The sequence below is a fragment of the Hyperolius riggenbachi genome, chromosome 7 (assembly GCF_040937935.1).
Source record: "Hyperolius riggenbachi isolate aHypRig1 chromosome 7, aHypRig1.pri, whole genome shotgun sequence".
Taxonomy (NCBI): domain Eukaryota; kingdom Metazoa; phylum Chordata; class Amphibia; order Anura; family Hyperoliidae; genus Hyperolius; species Hyperolius riggenbachi.
The window spans coordinates 122,146,166-122,160,040 of record NC_090652.1 but is presented as its reverse complement, the minus strand read 5'-3'; positions in this window follow the sequence as shown (position 1 = coordinate 122,160,040).

Genomic DNA, 13,875 nt, shown 5'->3' with positions numbered 1-13,875 from the left:
AGATTAAGTTCCAAACAAATGAAAGGGGTCGGGCCAACCGCACTATTTGAACCAGCTGTCAGCTGCCTGTGCTGTGCTGCAGGCAGCTGCACTCAGTTAACCAAGCATGCATGAACAGTGTGTGATTAGCAAGCAGCCAGACCTGGTCCAATGACACAGCAGAAGCTGTGGGCGGTTACAGAAGGCTGGGTTAGGCGTGTACGTGGTGTGGGGGATGAAAGAACCCAGGGCACCACCAGCGTATAGTACAGAATACAGAAGGCAGCCTATCATAGTTCCCATTTCCTGGTTTTTGATTGGCCAGTGGCGGTCCACGTCACTTTACCATGGAGACTGCAGTGGGTATGGGACTGTGTGGCAACTGTGTGGTTAGGGGCGGCTGGTAAAAGTGGGCCTTGGGCGGTAAGAAGTACAAATCCGGCCCCGCTTGCAGGGGTGCATTGTCCTGTTTTACCGCAGGGTAACGCAATAACAATGCAAAGCAATGGGGCCTAGCACACTTACCGCATTGCGCTGAAGGTGCCCGATCCAGCCTCTGCAAAGTTAACAACGCTTTACCGTCGACGCAGCGGCAGAAGTAATGTAAGTCAATGAACGATGCAGGAAATTTAAATATGTTGGCAGCAGAGGTGCGGCGGAACGATGAGAAAACAACGGGGAAAGCTGGGAATCCTAGTGATGTACTTCCTGTCCAGCAGGGCGTACGTCACGTAGGAGGGGCGTGCAGGAGAAGGGGTGGCGCTATGCATATGACCCTGTTTATGCACTCTGCTGCGGGGTCATATAAATGGCTTTTTTCCCATTGTGGTGCGATAGGACGGAGCATTGTACTGCAAACGCAAGGGCTAGGTGTAAACCGGCCTTAGACTACTTTGCAGAGCAGAATTCTGAAAACCCAGAAGAACGAAAAGTGTATTTTCTATAACATGCAACCAATGATGACTGAATCTGACTGGTCACTATGGATGACACATACCGGTACTTTCTTTCCTTCTGTTTTTATTAATCAGACTTGAAAACCATTGTGGAGTGCTGACAAGCGTGGTATATAGGTCACTAGAGGCATTTACCCCCTCACTTGCTTGGCACGAACATTTCTCTGGAGTTGTAGACTCCGTCTTGTTTACATATTTTACTCACAGTAAGGTCACTAATGCTCCAATGTGTAATAACACTAATAATAATAAGGATCCAGCTGGTTACGTATCCTCTCCCTGATTTTTTGGAGTTGTTGATGACTTGCTCACTGAGCTTGTCAGATCACATTCATTTTGGCTTAACACAGCTGGAAGGTGCTGTCACTTAATAGTTTTTTTAACACCTGTTTTCTCCACCAGCTAAACCACTGCAAACATAGGATGTAAGGCAGCTGAATGTTCCAGGACATCAGACTGTTGTGTTAGTTTGTCAAAAGTCTAATGCGGAATGTCAGAGCAACACCACCGAAGGCTCACAGAGGGTTCCATGCCTGCTAATTTCTACAGATTTTTTTCTTACTTATTGCATGCGTGCTGGTAGACTTAAAAATAAAAAACAAGTTTCTGTTCAGCTCTTTTTCCGAAAATACTTTTGGATTGGCTTAAATCATGCCTGGACAATGCTGGGTTTATTAAACATGAGCTTGTCAAGGTTTGCTATGTTGGTAAACATAAACCAATCCAGTAAGTTTAAAAAACAAAAAGGTTGGTACTTACCTAAGTGGAGGGAAACATCTGGATGTTCCAGAGGTTTTCCATGTCTTCCTCCACCCTAAAGCCACTGGCAGACACCCTCTTCTTATTTTAACAGCACTTGATGATGGTCTTGACAACTGAAATTTTGTGCCTGCTGTTACTGTGATTTAAAGTAAAGCAAAGTTTTCCACTCATCCAGGTGGAGACCCGATTCTTTCTTCCATTGTGGCTCTTACATGGTCAATCAGGAATCTGAGCTTTACTGGTGTGACTCTCTGGGACATAGGGCATGTTTTCAAAATCCAGAGACAACAGCCCTTATTTAATTAACTTTTTCCCCTACGTTTTCTCATAGTATATCATTTTTCATTGTCTGTTTAAAATAACTTTTCAGCTCTCTGTAATCGACTTAATTATTCACACGGGCATAATTATAGGGGTTCTAGGATGGGAGGGGTGCAGCTCGTTGGCTCGGGAGGGACCCTGGAGCTGGGGGGAGGGTGGGATTTTATACATGATTATGGCAGAGCAGGTAATGCCAGAGCAGGTATTATACATACCTGCTCCCAGTATGGTACACATCTCCTCTACTTCCTGATCATTTTGCAAGTGCCGTTCAACCAGCCAATCACTATGTGGCTTCAGTGATTGGCTGTCTACATGGCACTTACAAACTGAACAGGAAGTGGAGGAGACTTGTATCATGTCGGGAGAATGTCCCGCTGCACTACCTTCTCTGCCCTACTCCCCGCTACCTTGATGGAGGTTAGGGGGGGGGGGGACAGACTTCTGCAGGAGCTTCTGGCCTAGTGTAGTTACACCTCTGATTTATAGCATTTTCTAACTTGCTAGTGGCTTAAAACATATGTGACAATACTACCTAGGAGGTGTAAATTTAGGAGAAAATGTTAATTGAATAAGGGCTTTTATGTCCCAGGAAGTCAAAGCAGTAAGGTTTAGATTCCTGATGGACCATGTAAGAGCCACAATGGAAGAAAGAACTGGGACTCCATCTGGATAAGTTGCACACTTTGCTTTACTTTATTCTCTAGTGACAGCAGGTACAACATTTCAGCCGTCAGGACATTAATCAAATGCTGTAAAAAAAAAACCACCTGAAAAACACCTGAAGTGTACTACATATAAGCATTTATTCATACAAAAACATGCTTCATTAACGGGAGGATATGTTCCTCCAGGTGTTTTTTTCACATAACACAATTTTTGCAAGCTTTTGTTACCTTTGTTCCAACTTTATTGAAACACATTTATGCATCAAATAGAATCAGCATATATTTTCATTTAACAATAACATTTCTCATTTTAAAACATCTGATATGTTTTCTTTGTACTGTTTTCAACAAAATCTAGGTTTTGTGATTTGCAAACCATTATATTTTGTTTTTATGTTCATGTGAAACTAGCCTTAGAGCATAATTTTTATGGAAATTACAATACCTAAAAATAAGAGGAATTATGCAGTTTGCAGAACTTGAATAATTCAAAGAATTCAAATCCCCTATTCTCTCTTAAATGAAATTTAAATAATGTTTTGACTAAAGAACGTTCAGAAATCGGTATTTGGTATCATATCACTGATCTACATTCACAGCTTTCATGCAATTTGGCATGTTCATTGCTCTCTACCAGTTTTTCACACCACTCTTCCTGTAAAAGAAAAATGAAACAGCTCAGCTTTGCTTTCTGGTTTATAACTGTCCATCTTTTTGATGTCATTCTAGAGGTTTTAGTAGGGATAAAATCTAGAGATAGGGCTGGCCAAGACAGACTTTTGATTTGGTGATCCCCCATCCAGACCTTGAGTCCCCTGGCTGTGTTGAGTATTGACCTGCTGAGATATCAATCTTCTAATTCAAGGAACATAGTCTTAACAGAAGGAAGAAAAAGTTTTTTTTCTAGGTTAACCTTTTATGTGGCTTGATTCATGCATCCTTCATAAAGAAACATCTGCCCAGCTCCAGCCTGGCTGAATCACCTCCAGCCCATCACTGGCCCTCCTCCATTATTTGGTTTGTGAGAGTTTGTGTGTTGTTGGCTTCTCCAGGTCTCTTTCTAACCAAAAGATGACCAGATGTGGGGCAAAGCTGAAAACTGTACTTATCAGAGTAGATGACCTTCCTCCAACCCTCTACAGCCCAATTCCCGTGGTCTTTAGCAAACCTCATCCTGTATTTTCTTAGCTTCTCACTGATGAAGGTCTTTTCTCTGGTTTTGCAAGACTTAAGCCCTGCTTGTGGGAACCTGTTTTGGACTGTTTTGCTGTGCACTTCACCCCAGTCTCAGTTTTCCACTATGTGTGAAGGTAACTTGATGTCAGCCTAAGATTCTTGCGTGACACTTAAATCAGTTTGTGGTCATCCCTCTCAGTGCTGAAAAAGGCGAGCTAAGCGCAGGTGCGAACTAGGGGCGTTGCTAGCTCCAAAGATCAGTGGGACGTGCCCCGAATCTATTCTGGGGTGCCCCGGATGTCTGCCAGGCTGATTCATGCTGTGGTGTCTCAATAGGGGGCATGCTGGGAGCTGTTGTGCATCAATCAGGAGTATGCTGAGTGCTGTGGTGCCTCTATATGGGCATACTGGGTGCTGTGGTGCCATGCTGGGCTCTGTGATGCCTTTATGGGGGCATGCAGGGAGCTGTGGTTCTTCTATGGGGGGCATGCTGGGAGTTGTGGTGCCCAGGGGCGTAGCAATAGGGGTTGCAGAGGTAGCGACCGCATCGGGGCCCTTGGGCCAGAGGGGCCCCGAAGGGCCCTCCCTCAACTATAGTATAAGCTCTCTATTGGTCCTGTGCTTGTAAAAATCCCTTCTATAGATACTTTGAATAGTGGTAATCATTAACAAACTGTTCCCCATCCCCTTCTTGCCCTTCTGACACTGTAGTTGCCATTGGCAGGTTTTGGTGCGCTGTATCAATTGCTATATATAGAGTGCTTGGGGGGCCCCATTGTAAAACTTGCATCGGGGCCCACAACTCCTTAGCTACGCCACTGTGCCTCAATGGGAGGCCCATGGAAGCATGGGAGGGGGTCCACTAGAAGGTCAGGGAATGCTATGGGGTAACTGTCAGATAACCTGGCAGCAGGCAAGCCTGCTCAACAGAAAGCCAGACTAGCCAGAACAGAGGCTTGTGGGGTGATAAACTTTCTGTATCTGAAGGGTAATAGTGGCCGACCAAAAAATTCCTCGTCATCCTGTTGCACCTGTATTAACATCTGTAGGTCACACTGTATTTGTTTCTGGAATGTGCAGCCCAGTGTGTACAGACACCTTAGACATGCGCAGCTCATCATGAATCATTTTCCTCACACTACCATAACTGAGGCCAGTTTTATTCATGATCATTTGGATTAAGCACCCCACTTTCTTCACTGTGTCCATCAATGATGATTTTCCATGTCTGGGCTTCAAGGTCGGATTTATACTCTTCCATGCGTAACATCAGTGTACTGCCCCTCTCATTCATCTACAAGCTTCCTTGGGCTGCAGCTTCTGTTTTCATGTGTTGCTCCCCATTTGCAGCCTTTTCTTTCATATGTAGCAACCCCTATTTCTTGTGCAGCTGCCCAGGGCCCGGGCCTTTGCAGAAATCCTGCCCTGCTTGGCTATTCTTTGAGTGACATGTGATATGAACACTTTGCAAATACCTTTTCCACCTTACAATAGTGTCATAAGATGGGCAAACGTTTCCATAAATTGCCATCATGTCATCAGCAATTTGCTGGGCAATAATACCCTTCAAAAGTTGGAACTTTATCACACTGCGAGCCTTAGTCTTTTCCATCCTACCCTTTAGTCACTTATGGCACAATCTGTAAAATAAATAAGTGATACAATGGCCTCAATTTACTAAGCAGTTTAGACTAGTCTACTGATGGTTTTTAGTCTACTGATGGTTTAGTCAGTTGCATTAAAGGGGAATTCACTATTACCAAATGTTTTAGACCTGTTTTTAGACCTGGTCTAAACCATTTGGTAATTAGGTGGGTAAAGCAAGGGAAATGATCAAAAGATGCAATACACAAACGAGTAGCTATGACTGACATCATTCTCCTCTGATGAGCTCTCCTCTGCATACAATTAAACTCCTGCATAATTAATTCAAAAGGTTCCATCCTCACATCAAAAATACCTCACAGAATTACTTTACCTACAAGAAATCAGCTGGTCTAATCTCTGTCAGGAAAAGTGGGCGTGGTTACTCCTTGTTTGCCTTTGTGAATTGTGTAAATACTGAATGTTAGACCAGGTCTAAAAACAGGTCTAAAACATTACACCAAACCATCATCAGTAGACTAAAAACCATTTGTAGACTAGTCTAAACTGCTTAGTGAATTGAGGCCATTTGAGCTAGGGACCAAAGATGACTCCATAACTTCTGGGTGATAATTATTATTAATATTTATTATTATTTAGTATTTATATAACACCAACATCTTCCGAAGTGCTGCACAGAGTGCATATTCATATCAGAGTGAAAAGAAGCAGTCGCAGAAAGCTCCCCACCATTGGGGAGCACAAGCAGCCAGGCTGCGCATGCATGACAAAGCATGACTCGGCCAGAGTACTGGGCTACACAGCAGGGAGACGTCAAGGGACCAAGCAGCCTCAAGGGGGCTGGAGGAAGCCCCAGGAAAGTATAAAACCTGACTTCTTTTGTCTCAGGTTCTCTTTAAGTCAAGAGAAAACCACAAAGTCAAGAATCAAATGTACTATAACTACAGTTATACAAGTCTGTCAAGTGTCACTTATATAAAATGCTTCATCTTTCACTCTCAGCCTCTTTTCAAATCATTCACACTTACTCAATACCTCACTGAAGTCAGTTTTATTCAATTAAAATGTCATTTAGGAGGCCACAGCACCCAGATCTCACACATCGGAATCCACGTCTCTGACAGCTGTGATTGATTTACATATCCCATTCCTCCAACCAACACACAGCGAAAAAAACACTTTGTATAAATAAGGCCGCAATCTCAGATCACAGGGAAAGTATATATATTCTAAACTCTTACTGTTATTGCAACAACAGCAACAAGCAGCAATCCACAAGTTTACTACACTATGACTATAGTGTATTTTTATTTACTTTATACATTTATATATATTGATTTTCACGGGGCTTTATGGAGAACACGTAACAATAGTCATAACATAACTGGCGTCAATTCATAAGGAATGTAAGGAATTTTGAAATTATTACTGTTCTCATTCTGCACTCAAAGTTTCTTTAAACTTTTTGGGCGTGCATGAAAAAAGGGCGCTGTGAAAAATTGCCCGGCTGGATAACGAAATAGCGCCGGGGGATAACGAAATCTGACAACGACAAACATCGTTGTCAAACTTGGTTAATGATAAAAACCATTGTTAAAACACACGGGACATAATAACGAAAAGGTGTTAACATTAAAAATAGTTACGTAATTCAACAATACAGCTTAACTCAACCCTACTCTCACACAGACACCTCCCATGGTGGTGCCTAAAACTAACCACTCCCTTGGTGGCGCCTAACCCTAACCACCCCACCCTCCCACCCCGACGGTGCCTAACCCTAATCACCCCCCTCGTGGTGCCTAACCTAACCACCACCCCCTGGTGTTGCCTAAAACTAACCGCTGCCCGGGTGGTGCCTAACCCTAACCACTCCCTCTGCAGAAACACCCTTTTCCACATAAAAACGATAATATCTTTCATAACATAAAATCTGTACATACAAACAAAGTAATATGATAAAAACTATAACGTTGCAAGCGTCTAATACAATAACATACTTCAAAAATTTTAATGTTCTAATGTTGTTAACGACTTTTATCGCGGCGCCCTTTTTCTGTATTTTTCACCATATTAACGATAATTGCATTTAAGTCGCCGCGCCCTTTTCGTCCACCCTCAGACGGCGCCCTTTTTTCCTGCTACCCTTTTTGGATAGAATAACTCTTCTTTGGCTTTCCTCCTCCAACTTAAAGGGACTCCGAGCAGTGCAGAAACTATGGAAAGATGCATATCATTTTAAAGCTCTCTTTCTCCTCTTTCCAATGATTTATAAACCGCCGCCCCACGCCTTTTAGTTTTCGCTATTTTCGCGATTGAAATTGCAGCGGCCGCGATATCAATCGCGAAAATAAAGAAAACTAAAAGGCGTAGTGCTCGGAGTCCCTATAAGGTAGATCCAACATATCTGACATTAAAATTATTATTATTATTTGGTATTTATATAGCGCCGACATCTTCCGCAGCACTTTACAGAGTATATATAGGCTCAGCACTAACTGTCCCTCAGAGGAGCTCACAATCTAATCCCTTTCATAGTCATATGTCTATGTATGTATTGTGTAATGTATGTATCGTAGTCTAGGGCCAATTTTGGGGGAAGTCAATTAACTTATCTGTATGTTTTTGGGATGTGGGAGGAAACCGGAGTGCCCGGAGGAAACCCACGCAGACACAGGGAAAACATACAAACTCCTTGCAGATGTTGACCTGGCTGGCAATCAAACTAGGGACCCAGCGCTGCAAGGCGAGAGCGCTAACCACTACACCACTGGGGTATAACCACTACGCCACTGTGTATAGTTCTTCCATAATCTCACCAGAGTTCAACCAGCTTCAGGCAGCTTCTGTTATGGTGTGTCCACAATGCTCTTTAGTGTTGTAGGGTTCCCCCTTTCCTCCCTTACCCATGAATTACTGCCATTTTCTCTTAAGGTGGCCATGCATCGGGTGACTTGGCAGCCGATCGCCCATCCGATTCAATTATTATTATGAAAATTGGTGCCACCAAGAGCATGCCCAATCAACCATATGACCAATTTCGGGCCCAAATTGTTTGCATGTATCAATCAGACATGCTGCAAGATTTAGGGCAGACATGCTCAATCGGGTGCACGGTGGTAACAGCATAAGATATTGGGACGAGTGAGGAGTGTAACAGAACCCCCGGCACTCTCTCCTCTAGTGTAAAATGTGCCCCATGCATGCATACTTTACCTATCGGTGTCCACCGCTGGCTCCGTGCTCCGACCTCCGTCCACATACACGCACCCCACATGGCTGCTGGCGTATATGTGGGCACGTGTGTGACATCTTACACGCAGCCATGGTGTGCCACCAACCGTGTGGGACGCGTGTATACCATATTACTGGGGCTGATTAAAAGGCAACGGAGTGGCTGGAGTGGACGGCGAGGGAACCCACGCACGTGATGAGGCTGGAGGAAACCCCAGGTAAGTATAAATATAGCCTTCATCTTCTTTTTAAGTTCTCTTTAATGTAACAGAGGTTTATTACTATATCAAGAAGTGTAAAAGTAGATTTATGCATCCCGCAAGGCAAGAACTCTTTTTTTCTGGTTGCTTGAGACTTCAGGTTAACTGAGTTCTAGATAAGGGTTTTTACTGTATATTGTCATATATGATATGGTGTGGAGGGTCAGAAGGTGAGAAATATTTTCTGGACCCCGGATAACATCCTCCTAACAGTACTAATTTGCATACATACCTGGAACTAAAAATCATGTCTTGCAGTTTTTACTGCAATTAACATGTGGCTTTGTACTTTAGCATCCTATGCTCCATGTATATCACTCAGGTTTATTTCAGGGTCACTTTAAAAATAGGAGACAGAAGCTTCCTCTTCCTGTGTTATTTTAGGATGAGCAAGATTCCATGTTGCTGGTGAAATCAAGCACATTTCTGAAGACCTCTCTCCTTCCTTCATAGCCACAAAGAGTAGGACATTTTTTAAACATATTTATTTTAAATTAACATGCACAAAAGCCGCATATTAACATACACCATATCACAATAAGCAATACAACACATACAGAATATTGTTACATTTAAACGCATCAGAACAATATAATGCTCATTATACCTTCTGGCTGTATTCTAAAGCTGGCCGCTAACTGTCCAATTTCTAGCGAAAAATCGTTCGAGCAATCAGAAATTCTGATCGGACGAAAAATCGTTCACTATACCATCAACTAACCAATCTTTGCTTCCTATCTATCACGACCACCAAGAAAATCCAAATTTTCGTTCGACGAAAATTCATTCGGGCGACATTTTTTTCACTCGTTCATAATCGATTGTGTCCACCAATGGAGATTATTTACAACCAATCCGATCAGAATTTCTGATCCCTCAAACGATTTTTCGCTAGAAATCGGACCGTTAGTGGCCAGCTTAAGACTGCAACAAGCAATCTGCAGCGAGTTCCTGTAGAATTAGACCTGATCAAGTCTAAGTATCAATACGAAGGAGGCACTCAACTGGCTTTCAAACTTGCATTTTATCTAATCCCAGTAATACACTGGGATTTGAGAAAACGCAAGATTGAGAGGCCAATTGAGTGCCTCCTTCGTATTTACTGTATTCCAAGACTGCCGTATGCCAGCCATGCGCATGACTATTTCGGACAGAATAGTAATCTATTTACATAGAAAACTTGCGTACGTCTTTGTCTACTAACTAATTGCATATTAACCAAGCATATGCAACAATTAACCAACCATTAATGTCTCAGACAACTCCAGTGGTACTGCTTCCTAGTGCCTTAATTATTTAGCTCATAAGTGCCAAATATTCGTTAGAAGACTGAAAGTCAATCCAAACAGTCCTGATTGCATAATATTTGTCATATTTATCTTTATTAGTCATAACTGTTTCCTCTACCTGCTGTATTTCGTTAAGCTTTTGGAGCCATTGTTTAACCCTAGGTGCCACGCATGACCTCCAAAGAATAGGTATTAAACTTTTGGCTGCATTCAACATATGTGGGACTAGGGACCTCTTGTATCCCTTCGATTTAGTCATATGCAACAGTATACATCCGGGAGACTGCTCTAGCTTCTGCGCAGTAACCTTTCTGCATATCCATTTGATCTCAGACCAAAAACCTCTCAGCACAGGGCATGCCCAAAGCAAGTGGAGTAGTGTACCTTTCTCTCCACAGCCCTGCCAGTGTCTTTCATCACTAGAACTATAAATAATTGCCAGTCTGTCAGGGATTCTATACCATCTAGTCATAATTTTATAATTTTTCTCTTTGGTGTTTATTGAAGAAGAGTGTGCATGTCGGACAATAGAGTCTCATCTAGTGCTAACCCTAGTTCTCGTTCCCATGCACGCAAATAAAATAGGGAACCACTATGCTCAAAGCCTAGTAATCTGATACACGAAGAAGATTGCGTGCTCTACATTAGTCTTTTTGATGAACAGGGCCACCCAGCTTGACACTTCTATTCTATAAGTATTGGAGAATTAAAAAAAATCTAAATACCTAATATTATTTAATTGTGACTCGACTTAAAGAGAACCCGAGGTGGGCTTTAATAATGTTAGTAGGGCACAGAGGCTGGTTGTGCATACTATCACCAGCCTCTGTTGCCGTATAGTGTGCCCCCTGTTCCCCCGCGCTCTGCTGTCCCCCGTAATAAAAACCGCCATGCAAGCGACATGAACCTTGTCACTAGCACGCTGTTTACCTTTGTGGTGCTATTACTAACCCTACTAACATTATTAAATCCCATCTCGGGTTCTCTTTAAGTCAAGTCACAATTAAATAATATTAGGTATTTTGATGTCACAGGACAGAAGCACGCACTCCCCCCGCAACTCCAATCAACGCTCACACCGTGATGCAGAAGCAAGCGCACTCTTGTCCTGTAACATCACCGCAGGAGAGAAGAACGGACATACTGCACATGCAAGGCGCAGTATGTCTGGGTTTGGAGTTGCCCAAGTTGCCCAGATGAACGGGAATGACCGGAGGAGAACAGCGGGGGACGGAGTCGGAGAGTAACGGGAGGCGCGGTGAATATTTAATTATGCCCCCTACCCATTTACCAGAACCTTTTGGCTCTGGTATCCTTTAAGTTAAAATTATTGACAGTAATCTGAAGGCTAAATATATTGAAAAGGAAAGATCTCCAGTGTAAAGGACCACTTTTCATATCTCTCAATCCTTACTGGTTTGACTATCAGTTACAGTGATATGGTGCACTTTGCATCAATACTTTTTGCTCTGTTTTATTTAATAAGCGTTGGTGAGTTCTTGTTTATTTCAGTACTAGCAACAGCCTGTTTATAAGACATTTGTACAGGTCAAAATAAACTGTACAGGCAGCAAGACTATCCATCAGCAAGTCACTAAGCTCTGTAACATCTGTAGCAAGGGCTGTTATTAAGGAGCTTCTCTGGCTGACATAGATATTAGTACCTCACTCCAGGAGACGTAATTGGGTTTCCAGGCAATGATGTGATTAGTGGCAATAAAGTAAGAAAAGGACATTGCTTGTTTGAACCTCATCCAGGAAACCTGCAGAGGCAGCCGGAGTGGAGGGACTCGGAGCTGTTGATCAATATACAACTGGGTTTATTTTGGGTCAAGTGTGAGAAATTGATGGCAGGTTTCTATTTTAGGCTATGTGACCTTCGTGGTAGCAATTGCTAGCAGAATGAAGGATGTTGCAAGGTTCTTTTACAGAGGCTTGTAGATAAAAAAAAATGTGAACAGATATGGCTGTTAATACTTCTGCGGAGTTCGCAAACACATTAAAGGGACATACTGGTTAAACTGGAAAACTAAGAATACCTATAAGGGATTCTACTCCAGTGCAAGGTGTTCATTTTTCATCCTGGCAATATACATGCATGCTGTACTTCCTGTTTCTGGAAGGAAAAAAAGGGAGGGGAATGTGGGATGAAACCAAGAGACAATATAGTGTAGTAAGCTTGTGACACAGGGATTAAGTTGATTGTGAATAATTATATTCACGTGTGTGCCACAGCAGTAGCGCAACAGTAGGCACAGTAGGCAGGCCCGGATTTAAATCACAGGAGCCTATAGGCACAGATGTCCTAGAACCCTAGACTTCCCCCTCCATGAGCCTACAAACCCCCTCTGAACTGCACTGCAAGTGTGCTGGCTGGCCCAGCTGTCACTTCTCCCTTACTTGCCTGTCATAGGTAGCTACAGGTGTCCCTTAGCATAAGGTAGCCAGAGGTACTCTTAATATTAAGTAGTTAGAGGTGCCCCCAACTGAAGGGAGATCTGGTCACTGGAATGCTTAGACCTGGGTGAGAAACCTCTCATTTACACTCCACTCAGGACTCTGCATAGATAAGGCAAAAGGGAGGCACTTGGGGATGAGAGTGAGCTGCATTTCTATCATCAGGTGCCTGTAGGCACATGCCTACAGTGCCTTATGGTAAATTTTGCCCTGACAGTAGGCTAAAAGGTGGGGCAAGAGGCACCCAGAGGTATATAAAACTGAATTAAAAAAAAACTAAAATGAAAAAATGAGAGGTGGTTTACCTCAATAATGACAATTTCATATAACAATTAAATGTATTAAGCACTGGTAACGTGCCCACAGGCCATGGGTCTGAGCCCACTCCTCGTTCAGAAGCTTGTTGCTTGGCTAAATAGATTATTGTGGCACTACATTTGGTCTGGAAAAGTGGACTCAGACCCACAAGGCACATAAACAGTACTTAATAGATTTCATTGTTATATGAAGTTGTCATTATTGAGGTAACAAAACACAAACACATCATAGCATAGTCTGTTTATATATCTCGATCAGGGACCATCGCCCAAGGGCAGGTTCCTTGTGCAGGAAAGGAAGCTAGCAGGATTAACCGCTGTTACCGTTTCCTACGATATATTAGGTGGCATGCTCACCTTGCCCCGGGCTGCCCTGACCCACAGACAGCACACCAATTTTCTAAGACAATTTCAGACTGTGCCCTCCTCCTTGTAGTCCCAACAGCCAGCTGATTCCATCCTGGTGTCAGCTTCAACCCCAGAACCTAAATACTTACTCCATTGATTCAATTGCTTTTGGATCATGTGATTAAAATTTTCAAACAGGATATTTAGCTGCAGAAAGATTTTTTAACCCAAAAAAGTACACTTTGATATTTTTGAATACTGTAATCAATTACATTTTATGTTAGATTGGTACCTGGTTGACTTAAACTGTTGGCCTTTTTCTATATCTTCTAGAGGATGCAGATATAAAATCAAACAATAATAAGATTAAAGCTAATGGGAACAACCATATTAAATAAAAAAGAGTCAGATACTCACCTAAGGAGAGGGAAGGCTCGATCCTAATGAGCCTTCCATCTCCTCTCCCGGTGCCCTCGGTGCTGCGCTGGCTCCCCTGTTCGCAT